This window comes from Cyanistes caeruleus, chromosome 14, assembly GCF_971803275.1.
Source record: "Cyanistes caeruleus chromosome 14, bCyaCae1.hap1.1, whole genome shotgun sequence".
In the NCBI taxonomy this organism is placed as follows: Eukaryota; Metazoa; Chordata; class Aves; order Passeriformes; family Paridae; genus Cyanistes; species Cyanistes caeruleus.
The window spans coordinates 17,301,177-17,314,432 of NC_141714.1; positions in this window are offsets into that span (position 1 = coordinate 17,301,177).

Below are 13,256 nucleotides of genomic sequence, written 5' to 3' on the forward strand. Positions count from 1 at the left end.
ATTTGGAATTAACCTTGGAGGCTAAACCTGCACCTCTCTACAAAACCATGGTGCTCTTTTTCTGACCAAAGCAATTCTGTATTCTAGCTAAATAAAGGCAAGGTTGACATCACAGATTTGTTTGATCAGCATGAAGTTTTTCAATAATAAATAAAAGAAAGATTTATGAATCGCCAGCCATTGTTGACAATTCACTTTTCTTTATTGATTTTGCTCTCAAGCAAAATTGCCCAAATAAGATCTTTCTTGGGTTTTTTAGCATATTGCTTTTATAGAGTTAAACTGAAGATTGTGTCTAAGCCATAAACCAGCTTTTAACCCATAAACAGCTTTCTAACCCATAAACCAGGTCACTTTACAGCAAGTAAAAATATTTTAAAAATTAAATCAACAAATTAATCCCCCATTCCAGGAGATGCAATTTTTTACTGACACAACACTAAGTTTTGTGTTTGCTTTACTCCAACCCCCCCGTTTTTCTAGAGGATTTATGATATTTCTCTATAACCTGTGTTAGCCCAGAAGAGAGTTTCTTTTCAGTGGAATGTAAATTGTTGCTTTACAGAGTAGTTTTCCTCAACGTAGAAAAAACAGACTTTTAAAAATCTGGCCATGCCTTCAAACCAATGACTTGCTATGAAGAATTTTCTATTACCAAGCTCATAAATCTCACTGAAAAATACACCAAGAAACTCCCATAGTTTTTTTGTGCCTTCATTTAGAAGAAGGACACTTTTTAAACTCTGACTTTATCTATTTTATTGTTTCAGGTTAAGGGTTTCTTCATATTTTGAGAAAAACAAAAGAGAAGAAAAGGAGCATAATAATAATAATAATCTGAATAATCTAAATGTACAAAGTGATACCTGCAATAAATTGGACATGCTAAGGCTGGAATTTTTCTGCTTATGCAGTAACAACTAGGAGGGCAAGAATGGAGTGCAAAATAAATCCTGGGCAGACATTCCAAAATTGTGAGCACACACAACATCCACAGGCACGAAATACAACCTGAGTCCAGTCCAAAAAAATACTAGCAGATTTCGAAGTGCAATGAAATTTCCTGTCTATTTTTAAGTTGTTTTATAAAGGAAAAAAAAAAACAACAACCCTCTAAATATAAAAATGATAACTTACATTGTAATAGCTCTGATGCATTTTCCTGTATGTCAATAAATAAACAAATAAATTTAAACTAAATAAAATCCTGGTTGATTTTTTTTCCAATATGTGACTGACCAGTGCTTTCTAATATTATAGTAAGACATAACCCCAGAGCTGAGACAGAGTTCAAATGACAGAAATACCTTTTTTGAACAGTCCATAAAGTTTGCACTTTAAAATCTTAAATGCAAATTTTTTTCCCATAGATGTTTATTGATTGTCCCTTGGTTTATGCATCATGATTTAAAAGTCTTTGCAACAGTGCTGTAAATGTAAATTTATCACAGTTATTTTATTGCCTCAGTTAACTTTAACAGCTTATTTTATGAGCTTTTGGAGAAAAGTAGAAAAAATTAGGTATTAGAATGCAGGGCATACAATGTAATTATACAAACTGTTATTTTAATATTTCTTGAACACTGTGTGCCATAATTCATAGCTGCATTACAAGCACCATCTCTGGTAAGATACCTCTAGAAATTGAGTTTCAAACGTTTGCTCCTCTCAGATCATTCGGGGTGGAGGGGAAGGGAATATAAATGTTATACAGTTCTATGTGGTGGCCTAAAATCTCTTTATAGAACGTGTGTTTTACCCTCATTTTATGTGTTTTAGGACCAGCAGTTCTTTGAATGTGCTATAATTTCACCAAGAGCACATTTGGATAAATTGGAAAGCATGTAGAACTCATAAATCAGGAATTCTGGGTGCTCACACCTCAAGGGTCTTCAGGGTTTAACTAAATAAACAAGATAAGGTAGATGAACAATTTAAGCCCTGTTTAAGTAGACATTTTAAAGTATGGAAAATTGTAGATATCTGAGGAACTGACAAAAACACCCCCCAAAATTCACATTTAGTCAAATAACCATTTTTACCAGGTTCTTTTCAAATTTGCATATTTTTATGGCAAACCTCTTTCAAGAATTCAATGGTACAAACTCAAAACAAACTTTAAACGCGTTTGGCTTTTCTTTTTTTTTTTCTTTTTCCCCCCTCCCCATTAATTAACGCTTGATTTTCAGAAGGAAAACTGAATATCTATAGTTTTGGTCTTAAAAGGAAATGTTATAAGTTCTGACATGTTCTTTGTGGCCAATCTCAAAGGGACAGAAATCAGAAACAAACAGCCCAATTCTGATAAATTTGCTCAGTCCCCAAGCAGATTAAAGATCATTCCCCCTTTACCCTCACACATTCACACAAGATAATCAGCCTTGTATAATACCCAACTTTTTTCATGTTTTCTCACTCTAATGATAACATAAACTACAAATTACATTATCAGTGACTTTCTGAATTGAATGTGCGACTGACATTCTGAATTTAATGTGCAATTCCAGTCACTGATGTACAGATTAACACATTAATATTAAACAGATCTGCAGTAATTAGCACCAATTAATGTAAAGGATAAGTTAATTTACAGAGCATATCATTCAATATGCAATCCAATGTGTGCCAAACAGTGCTATGTTAATTCGACAGCCCCTTATTTTTAAATTCCTATTAACTGTGGTTAAATAACTGATTATTTGGGGCCTAAAATCCCTGGAAATTTTGTGTTTCCCAAAGCCAGGCTGGTGCTCTTGCAGTTCCATTTGGTCTATTAGCAAATTCCAAGCTTTATGTAGAAAATAAAAGACCATGAAGAGAAATATTTCTTTTAAGTTCCTTTTAAAACTTTTTCAATGATGGATTTGAAGCCTCTAGAAATTTTTGAACTGAGACTTGTTTACTAAAGTAAATATTTTTTGCTGCAGTAGCCTTTAACCTGATGTTATTTCAATGAGAATTGCTGCAGAGCCCAAAGTGCAGAACTTTGACTCAGAAGGAGTTGCTGCAAGTCCTTGCACAGCAGGTTTTGTTGTGGCAACAGACAAATAATATCACCAAATCCACATTATTTCCCCTCACCTTATTAGCCAAATGTTCTTGAGATTGCACATAAATGTTTTATGGGATTGTTTAAGCCATTAATCATTGCTGCTGTTTATTTATAAATCAGAATATAACCAGGATATGACCAAAGAACACAAATAGTGATTAAAATCTAGGAATAATCTTACAGGACTGAAGGTTTGCCATCAAAGGAGGATTGGACCCAGCTTTGGAGTTCACATACAGATAATGGCAATATTGGGAATGCAATTTGTTTATGTACTTTAATATTTGAGGCTGAGAAGTATAGTTGATCATTTGAGCTTAAAAAAAACCGGTGAGGACTACAACACTTGAAATAACTTCTGGATGATTTCCTGCCTCACTTCAGTGATGAGTTTATCTTTGTGACATGAAAGACTCTGAAAGAGCAGAAATATGATATATGGGATACAAGGCAATTCCACACCACCTGAAAGGTTTGTGTTCATTAACAAAGAGGAAGCAAGGGTAGTACAGGTCATTGGAAATTTAATTATGTCTTTTCCTTCCCTGTCTTTTACCGAGTTGGTTCTGCTTTGATATTCTTGCTTGCCTTTTGAGTCTGGTCTTGAGCCTAGAACGAGTCTCTTCTGCTTCCATAGATTATAATTCTTTATCATCAGTCTATCTAATAACTTTCTACCTGAATGAGAACTAAACCCCACCCTTCCTTCCTCCTGATCCTCTGCTTGCTGATCTTGACCTCACTCAGGATTTGATTCAGTACTGGAAGCATTTAGGCTTGAAATCATCAGCATTATGGAAACATTCTCAAAAGTAAGCAAAAACAGTGCAAAAGTTTGAAAATTAACCAGTGTGGTTTTTAAAGAAAGTTCAAGAGTAAGCTGGCAGAAAAACTTAGCAGCTAAATTAAAAAAAAGCTTTGTGAGTCAGAAAATCAGGAGGAGATGGAAAAAGCACCGTGAGAGACTGGCTGCTTAAGCTAAACACGACCCATTTTATTTTCCTAAAGTGGAATTTCATTTGTTAAAATTGAAAAGTTAAGCTTTGTATGGCACCACGCTGCTTGTCCCCGAGCTGCTGCTGGGTTTGTGGAAGGGCTGCAGAGCCCCTGTAATTATCCACCTGCGTGTTCTCATTAACGCACCGCACGCGCGCCACTGGGCTTGCCCAGGAAAACCAAAATCTCATTGCCACCGGGCTTGGGGTGAGAAACACTCTGAGAACATACTCCCAAAGGCAAGGTCTTATCAGTGCAGAATGTTATCTTTCTCCAAGTGAGCCTGAGAAGGTCACAAGGAATAGGAATTAAATGATCCGAACCTGCCCTGCTCAACAGTGCGGTCACTTGTCTGCAATCTGTTCAGCTCAGAAAAAGAGAGACTGAGAGTGGCAGGGGTATAAAGAAAAGTATTTTTGGTGCTATTAAACTTGTAGCATACAAAAATAAAGTCTTCAACCACTTTATAATAATAGTAGTAAAAATAATAATTATAATAACCGCAACTAGTTCTAGCTGCATTTTTTTCAGATGGAGGCTTCTGTAATGGGTATAAACTCATCAGAGATACACACTTAAATGGAAGTCACAGAATGCCAACAGCATCTCAGAAATATATTGCTATTATAGATGGTGAAATAGTTTATTTGTTCATCATTTATTGGGGGAGAGCTCTGAGCTTTGTTAGAAAGGAGATGCACAGACAGCTTTACCTTGGTAGCTGTGCTAACTCTGAAACTCCTTGCCTTGAAAGCAAGAGTACAACCAATAAGTCAGAGCTGTTTTAGGGAAAGGAATAAGACAGAAAATGAATGCAAACTAAGGAGCCTATGTGTTTGTGAGAGTTTCTCTTTGTACAGACACATCTGCTTGGGGTAAGAACCCAGGACATCCCCTGGGAGGAGCTCCTAAGGTACTGGGTGAAAACAAAAGAAAGACAAAATCAGAAATAAAACAAGTGGGTTAAACCTGAAACTCTGCCCTTGCATCAATAAAGCTCAGACAGGAGCACACATTAATAATGATTCTTATCTTCATAGCCTGTTTATAAAACACTGGCCTGGATCGCTCTATATTTAATCTGAGTCACCAGGGAATTAAATAGATGCAAGCCTGAAGATAGCTCTAAATTTAATTAAAATGACCTTTATAATTGCCATTTCCACACTTCAGATGGTATCATATTGATAAATAACTCCTAGGAAAAAAATATTCTCTCCTTTAAATAATCATTTTTGCAACTTGTAAGACCTTCAGAAAGTCACATATTTATGAGACTGTTTCTTAAAACAAAGCAAACAAACCCCAAACAGAACCCTCAAGATACAAGACAGTTTTAGACCAAAATTCTGCTTAAAGGTTCTTACTTACAACCACAGTACCTGAAAAATTCTGTGGTTCAAAGCTGAAATCAGTTTCCTGGAGTTACAAATCTCTGTGTAGTCCCATTATTCCTTGCTTTCAGCAGGAGAAAAGAATTTGCCCATTGATTTAACAAATGAGAATCTGTTTCCTCCTATGAGTTTGAGCCTGCAGCAAAAGGCAGAATTAAAGAACGTGGCATTAAATGCTCTCAGAGCCACAACAATTCATATTAAATCTTCTTTCTTCTCTCTCTAGCACCCATTAAAAAGGCTGGTCCCATTTTCCCTGATTCCAGTATCAGAATCAGAGAATCTGTTAAATTTATAATTAAGAGCCTTGTGATTTAATATTGATGTGAAATTTCACTTTGGTTTGATTATATTTATTTGTTTTCCTCTGCAAATTCTGATTAATGATTACGACTTGTGCCTGTCACAACTGAGCAGGAATTACTTCAGTTTAATTTACTTTCATTGACTGTAATCAATTAAATAGAACAAATAATATAAGGAGATTTGGGTGGGACAATTTTGAGGTTTTATTCTCTGCTAAGCTGAGCCTCATTTTGAGTGTAGTGTTCTAACATTGAACACATGGAATTTTTAATAAATGAGAAAAGTTATTTCAAATTATCAATACAATTTCTAAGCATTCTTACAGATGCTGAGGCCTAAACAGAGGCAAAATAACAAAATACACAATATTTTCCATAGTCTGAACCTGCTCCAAGATTTTAAAAGTCTATGAGAAGACCTATAAGTTGAGAAAGAACTAAAAAAGGCAATTTTACTGCTTTCTTGCTATTTTTCCATATTTTTTCTTAAAAACACGGTGGCAGCAGACCCATAACTTCTCGGAGTAACTTTTACCACTTGTGGTTTCTGAGGGAATATTGACACTCACAACCTCTGACTTCCAGAACCGCTCTGCCAAGAGTTTTAAAACAGAAATGAATCCTATTGTGTATATTCATATATATATATAAATAAATAAATAAATAAATAAATAAATATTTATATATATAATAAATATATGTTTATTATACATATAAATATATATATATAAATATATAAAAATATATACAAATATATATATAAATTTATACAAATATATATATATATAAATATATATATAAATTTATATATATATATATTGTGTATAATCCTTGAACATCATGAACCATATTTGATTCTCCCTCTTCATTAAAACCCTTATTTTCTGGAGGACTTACCAGCCTTTTATTTCCTACGTTAAATACACCAAGTTTTCCCAACTTTGACTTGCAGAGATCTCCTAAAGGCGCAGCAGAACACAAAATTCCTTCCTTTCCCACTCATTCCATAACTCCCTGATCCCTCCAAGCCCCCCTGCCCCCAGCAGTGCCCACTTGTGTTGTATTTATGGTTTTCATTTCCCCTTGCCCACCTCAGCACCTCACACTTGTATTTACTGAACCCGTCCTCCAATTTAGGGAGGTTAATTTAAATTGTAACCTCGTCCTCCAAATTATTCGTGGGCTCTTGCAGGTCATCGTCATCCACAGATTTGGGAAGTTTATTTTTTCCTTCCATCATTCAAGGTTAAAAGAGTGAAGGAACTGAAACCAGAGGAACTCCCTCAGGCTCTACATAGGAGTAAATGTGGAAATTTAGAGAAAGTCATTCCAAATGAATGATTTTGGTTCATTTTATAACATGCAAGCACGTAGCGCTAAAAATACCAGGTAAAATAGCAAAATGGTTCATTTCTGAAGTATTTTAAGTGTTGCTATTTTAATTTTTTCCTTACAAATTAATCTTTGGGGGGGAATATATATATATAAGTATGGCTTTACTTCAACTTTATAATATTTTAATTTTGAAAGATAAACTTCATAATCAAAAAGGGAATTTTAAGAACCTTACAGTTTTGTATTTATTATAGAGCCAATTCTCTACCTTAACCTTTAAATATGTTGTAAGCAAATATTCACACTAATGTGTACTTGAGCCTTTTTTCTGTATTTTCTCATTTTAGCCTGTAACCTTGCTGGGGTCCCGCTTTTGTTTCGTAAGCAGAAAGTAGAAGCATCTATTTGGTTACAGCATATTGATTTTTGGAAATCAGATTGTAGAGGGTACAGATAACAGGCATGAAAGGGTCTCAGACTGGTAATATAGGTATCAATAAATATTCAAGACAACAGAGTATAAAGAAAACCAGGGAAAATGACAGGTGTGCACAGAATTCATTTCACTGTTCAGAAAACATCTTTTCTTATTGCAAACTATGAAGCTAAATGAGAAACTGCTGAGCACTGGTGTTACTGGGCAAACTTCCCAGAACTCCTTATTCCAAACTTCCCAGAACTCCTTATTCCAAACTTTACAGAGGTCCTTATCCCAAACTTCCCAGAACTCCTTATTCCAAACTTCCCAGAACTCCTTATTCCAAACTTCCCAGAACTCCTTATTCCAAACTTCCCAGAACTCCTCATTCCAAACTCCCCAGAACTCCTTATCCCAAACTTCCCAGAGCTCCTTATCCCAAACTTCCCAGAGCTCCTTATCCCAAACTTCCCAGAGCTCCTTATTCCAAACTTCCCAGAACTCCTCATTCCAAACTCCCCAGAACTCCTTATTCCACTCCCCCTGGGCCTTTCCTCTACATGACTTCCTGGGCTATCTCTAGACAGCCACCACAAAGATTTTAGGCCATAAGTAGGGAAGAACAAACAAAAATTAAATCTCAGTGCTAAGGAACAAAGTTCTTTACGAGTTGTGAGCGAGGAAGGAGATTCTGCCTGCAATTAATGACTGCTCTGGATTGCTGCTGCTCAACAATTAGCCCTTGGAGAGCACAGAACAGAACCTCACGTGTTTCCAGTGCTTTGGGCCAGGTGATATTCTTTTTAGGAACTTTAAAAAGTATCATTTTCACATATGAAAAGGTTTTTTCAAAACTGACTTTGAAACTGTGGTATGCCAGTTATATTTAGCCCACATATATTTTAATAAAAATCCAAGTATAAATTAAGAATTTTGTTAAATTCAGAGTGAAAGAGTTGAGGTCGGCTTGGCCCCAAGCAAAACTGCATTTAACTGGTCTTCAGAATGCTGTAACACCAGGTTAGGCCAATATTCATTTAAAAATAGTACTGATTTGGACATTGAAACTACAATAAAACATTCAGTACTCTTTCTGAAATCTGTACTTCTAGATATCTAGAATTGGGAAAACAAGGCTTAAAGGATGCCCAAACCATGGGTGCCATCCCTGGGGAGCTCATGATGAGACTGCACTCGTGAGGGTGGAAGTCTCAGGACATTTCTGATGCCATATGGAACAGAATGACCAAAAGAGCAGAAATCTAACAGATATACTGGCCAGGGGTCAAATAGAGCAGTGGCTGAGTAACAAGGATTAATTAAACTACACCAAAAATGAGAACTTTGTCATCTCAGGGTCTGTCCTTCTGCCCTGTGCCTGCTCTGGACTGGACGTGGAAGAGCTGTTTATATTTCTTATCAATGGCTAAAAAGAACTGTATATTCCCTTTGTATCCTTCAAATATATTCACTTTACAGTCCCTCAGGAAAAATAAAGATGCACAATTTCAAACCTGCTGTGAGAAATTAACCCTTTAAGATGGTGTGGTTCTGAAAGTTTTTCTAACACAGTAAAAAAAGATGGCAGACTTATGTTAACTGTTTTCCCATAAAATCCAAATTACATTCCAAATGGAGACAAGTTATTGCACCTTCATATACCCTGCAAGCTGCACTTACATCACACTCAGGGCAGTTTCAGACCTGACTTGAGGCTCTTGACATTTTTCTGGTGTTATTGAGATCACTTAATCATCTTTCCCAATACAAAAGGGTCAAAATGTTCACTCAAACATATGTGCCACTGAACTGATTAAAATAAAAAATAAGAACAACACTTGTTAAATAGATCTCAAATATTATACAACTGTCTGAGCAACTGGTATTGTCCAGTCCCCAGTTCCTACAGGATGGCAAGCAATATGTGCATCTATTTCTAATGCACCAATTGAACATATGTCTGTCAGAGAAAGATGGAAATAGAATGAGGCTAAGATAATTTAAATAAACAGCTGTCACTTTATGCAAGATTGCCTCTGGTGAGCTTTGATTTGTGTGTGTACTAAAAGAGGAGAAGCACAACTCTAGAACTAAACAAAATTACAAAACTGAGACTTTTTAAGTATGAAGGTCATCGTGCTTGTCTCCCATTTTTCTGTAATCTGCAAACAACAACAACTCACAAAAGAAAAACTTATTCATCTGTGTTATTTGCTCCTTCATTATACTGCTGGCTGTCAAAGACTTCACTACATTGCCCTAGGCCTGCTAAGATTCCTACAGAACGTGCCTGTGAACTCTTTGTGCTTTCAAGAGAGGAAAAAAAGGTTTAAAACCTTCCTCTTTTTTAAGGCAAAACAAAGCCAACGAGTTTTACGTTGCTTACACAGACCTTTCTTGAGGGAACACAGCTGCACTCCTGCATTTACATTTTGGGATGTATATATGATTTGTTAACAGATAGGAATTAAACTCACTTGCACTTTTTTTTTTTCTTTCTTACTGAATGATTCAACTGAAGAATGGGGCTCAAAACCCCATCAAGATGGAAAATTCCCACACCAATAATGTGTTCTCTTTGAAGCTCAGTTTGCCAGAATGAATAAACACAGTTAAACCCCAAGATTTCAAACTCTCGAAGGTCTCAAAGCACAGAAGAGATTCTCGTGGTTTAAGCGTACACATAAGCCTTGATGTGAACATAAATGTCAGATCCTGAAAAATGAGTATCAATAATGGAAAAAGGAAGCAAGAGACAAACCCACAGGGAAGCTGCACGTGGGGATTTTCTCCACTTTGGAATGGAGATGAGAAAACATGAAAAATTCCAGACTGTCTGGCTTTGAGATTTTTCCCTGGATTTGAACCCTCAGAGCAACATCTTCCTTTGGATTTCTGTGTGGCTGAGGCAGAAGCTGGCCTTTAGAAGACACTTGTGTCCATGAATTCTCATTCCATGTTTTTCCTCCGCTGATGCTGCAGAATGGCAGGATGAAGTGTCATAAAACCTCTGAAAATTTTCATAAAACCCCTGGAAATTTTCATAAAACCCCTGGAAATTTTTCATAAAACCCCCAGACTATTAAGTAAGACAGAAAGAATTCCAGCATAGGAACACGTGCTTGAGGAACAGTTTGAAACTGAAAAGTGTCAGAAACATTTTTTATCACCATGAAAACACAAGACTAAAGAGGAGAGAAAATGGAAGGAGAGGTTTATCAATGATTTCTTTTAGTGACAGCTTTGGTTATCAATATTTACACATTTCATGAGGAAAACCCACTACTTTTAGAGCTGTGATATCCCAAATTTCTTGCTTCCCCTAGTAGTTATAAATATTGACAGCATTATGACTTTTAAATTTGGATAACGCTAAAATCGAGAGAATTCGCACCAATACAGCTTCCAAACCAGAAAAATGCTATTGCTGATAAAACTGACTTCTGCAAGACAAGCCTGAGCTTCTGATTCTGCAGAGATTTTTGGTGGGGAAAAAGGAAAATGATCAAAAAATCTATTTGTTCACTTTATTGGATAGAGTCATGCATTTTCTCCTCTGGGCCCTGACTCTCCAGATCCCTCCCCGTCTTTGTTGGCCTCTCAAAGTGAGGGAATTCTTCAATTCCCTTGTGATCTGTTTAATTCACCTGAAATTTGGTGTAATCACCCATTCCTCTAAAGCATGACTGAGCAGTGGTTTATTTTACTTACTGAAAGTTACCACAAGGAACCTAAAATACAGTTATTTTTCCATTTCCATTTCCATTTCTTTATTTCGTCACCCATGTTGCTAAAATAGTCATAAAATAAGCATAAAGAAATCAAATAAACTATTAATGTCTGACCCTAATTTAATTAGTTTACCAGCAAAAATTACCTTACTGATGCAAACTCAAAAGAATTCCATAGTGAACTCACACTGCTAAATAAACATTAGATTCCCATAAAATAAACTTCAATATTCTGCTGCTACAGAGCCCTGGCTTTTAAAGCACCTGTGTGTGGGAAAACTTGGTCAAACTTCTCACATTGAAAATACATTCATTTCCAGAGATGAAATAGACAATTTTGCTACTTTAATAAAAGAAGTAAACCTATGCATTAAAGTTTTAAATTTTTAGTAATATGACCTTTTTGAATTCCCGCTTTTAACAGGGTTTGTACCTTTCTGTAAAGCAATTCCGTACTTCTCTACAGGTGAATTTAGTTTCTAAACTGTTAAAATTTTAATGGCCTCCTTTCTTCAGAGAAACAAAAGCTGCTGTGTTTAGGGTTTTCTGATAATAAATCTACTACCTGGATGAAAGGAAAATATAAAAGCATTTAAACTCAGTTTTCAAATCCAATTGAGAAACAATTTCTTTCAGCAGCTTCATGAAAGAAGGACATGAGTTACATCTAAACATAAACAGCAGGACAGGAATTAATGTAGGATTTTTTATAAAGGGCAGGTGGATGTGCAGCTTTACTATTAAAAATAGAGTGTAAAATTCCATTTCAGTGTAAGCTTTACATAATTGTACAAAGTTTATCCTAATATGGAGCACATAAAGACAAAAGAAAGTTTTCATCCCAGTTATCTGTGCCTTCAACATTTTGATTTTAAAAGGGCCTCTACTTTGAGCAAACAAATCTGCTCATCCAGGGGCTTGATGCAAAATGTTAGAAGCAGAATTCACAGTGCCCTGGGAGGGGGTGAGCCTCATTTATTTCTGTTAATTGATTGAGAAAACAAACAGAAGCACCCTGGGCAGGAGGGTTGGACACTCCAGCTGAAACTCCTGACCTTGCTGCTGACCACAGCTGTGATATTTCCAGTCTGGGCTATCTAAGGGTGTTCAGATCTACAGATCTTTGCCTCACATGCAGGCAATAACTCCTGTCTGAATTGTCCTTGCTCCCTCCTATACATGGAAAACCTGGAGCTCCATGTCTTGTGCACATTGAGAGCTGTTCTTCCTCACTGCCGTCAAGAGAGCAAAAAATGCATTCAGAGGTAGTTTTGTTCAACTAAATATGGGTTGATTTTGGTAGTTAACCTTGTTATTTGATATGACTAATCATTTTTATAGAAATAATATCATTTATTAATACTTTAGGATATAGGAATTTCTCTTTTTCCAAGAATGGCAAGACAAACAACAAAATGATTCCTGTTTTCTGACAGTTAGACAGCTGTTCCTTGACACTGTGCTCCTGGAAGCAGAGAAATGGCCATCTACTGGAAATCCAGATGTTTATTCTTGCCTTGGACAGATAAATGAATGCTAGTGCTGCATTTTGTACGTGATTAAATAATCCTTGTTAGATCAGGAATCCTCCCACCTTAGGTTTAGGCTGAAAAGTTAAAATAACCTGAGTTGGTTTGTATTCCAGCACTGTGATTTTTAAATTCATTTTGAGTCAAGTCTATAACTAACTATCAATCAAACCCAACATAAAAGGAGATTGCCCAAGAGTAGATGCTCTGACATCCCAGATGTATAATTACTAATGTATTTAGAAACACCCTGCAAATCTGTAATAAAGATCAATGGCTTACAGCATAATTTGGCATCTAAAGCACAGAACTCTGATTGTATTGTGTTTGTAAACATGTTTTAAGCTGTTGATAAGGTCTGTCAAGCAGAGGAAATTGAAGTCACCGTGGCAAAGATCCCTGAGATAGTTAGCATCCGAAGAGAAAATGATGTGCCAACTTCTCCAAGCCTTGCTGCCATTTGTGACATTTGCAGCTACACAAAACCAGCTTAGGG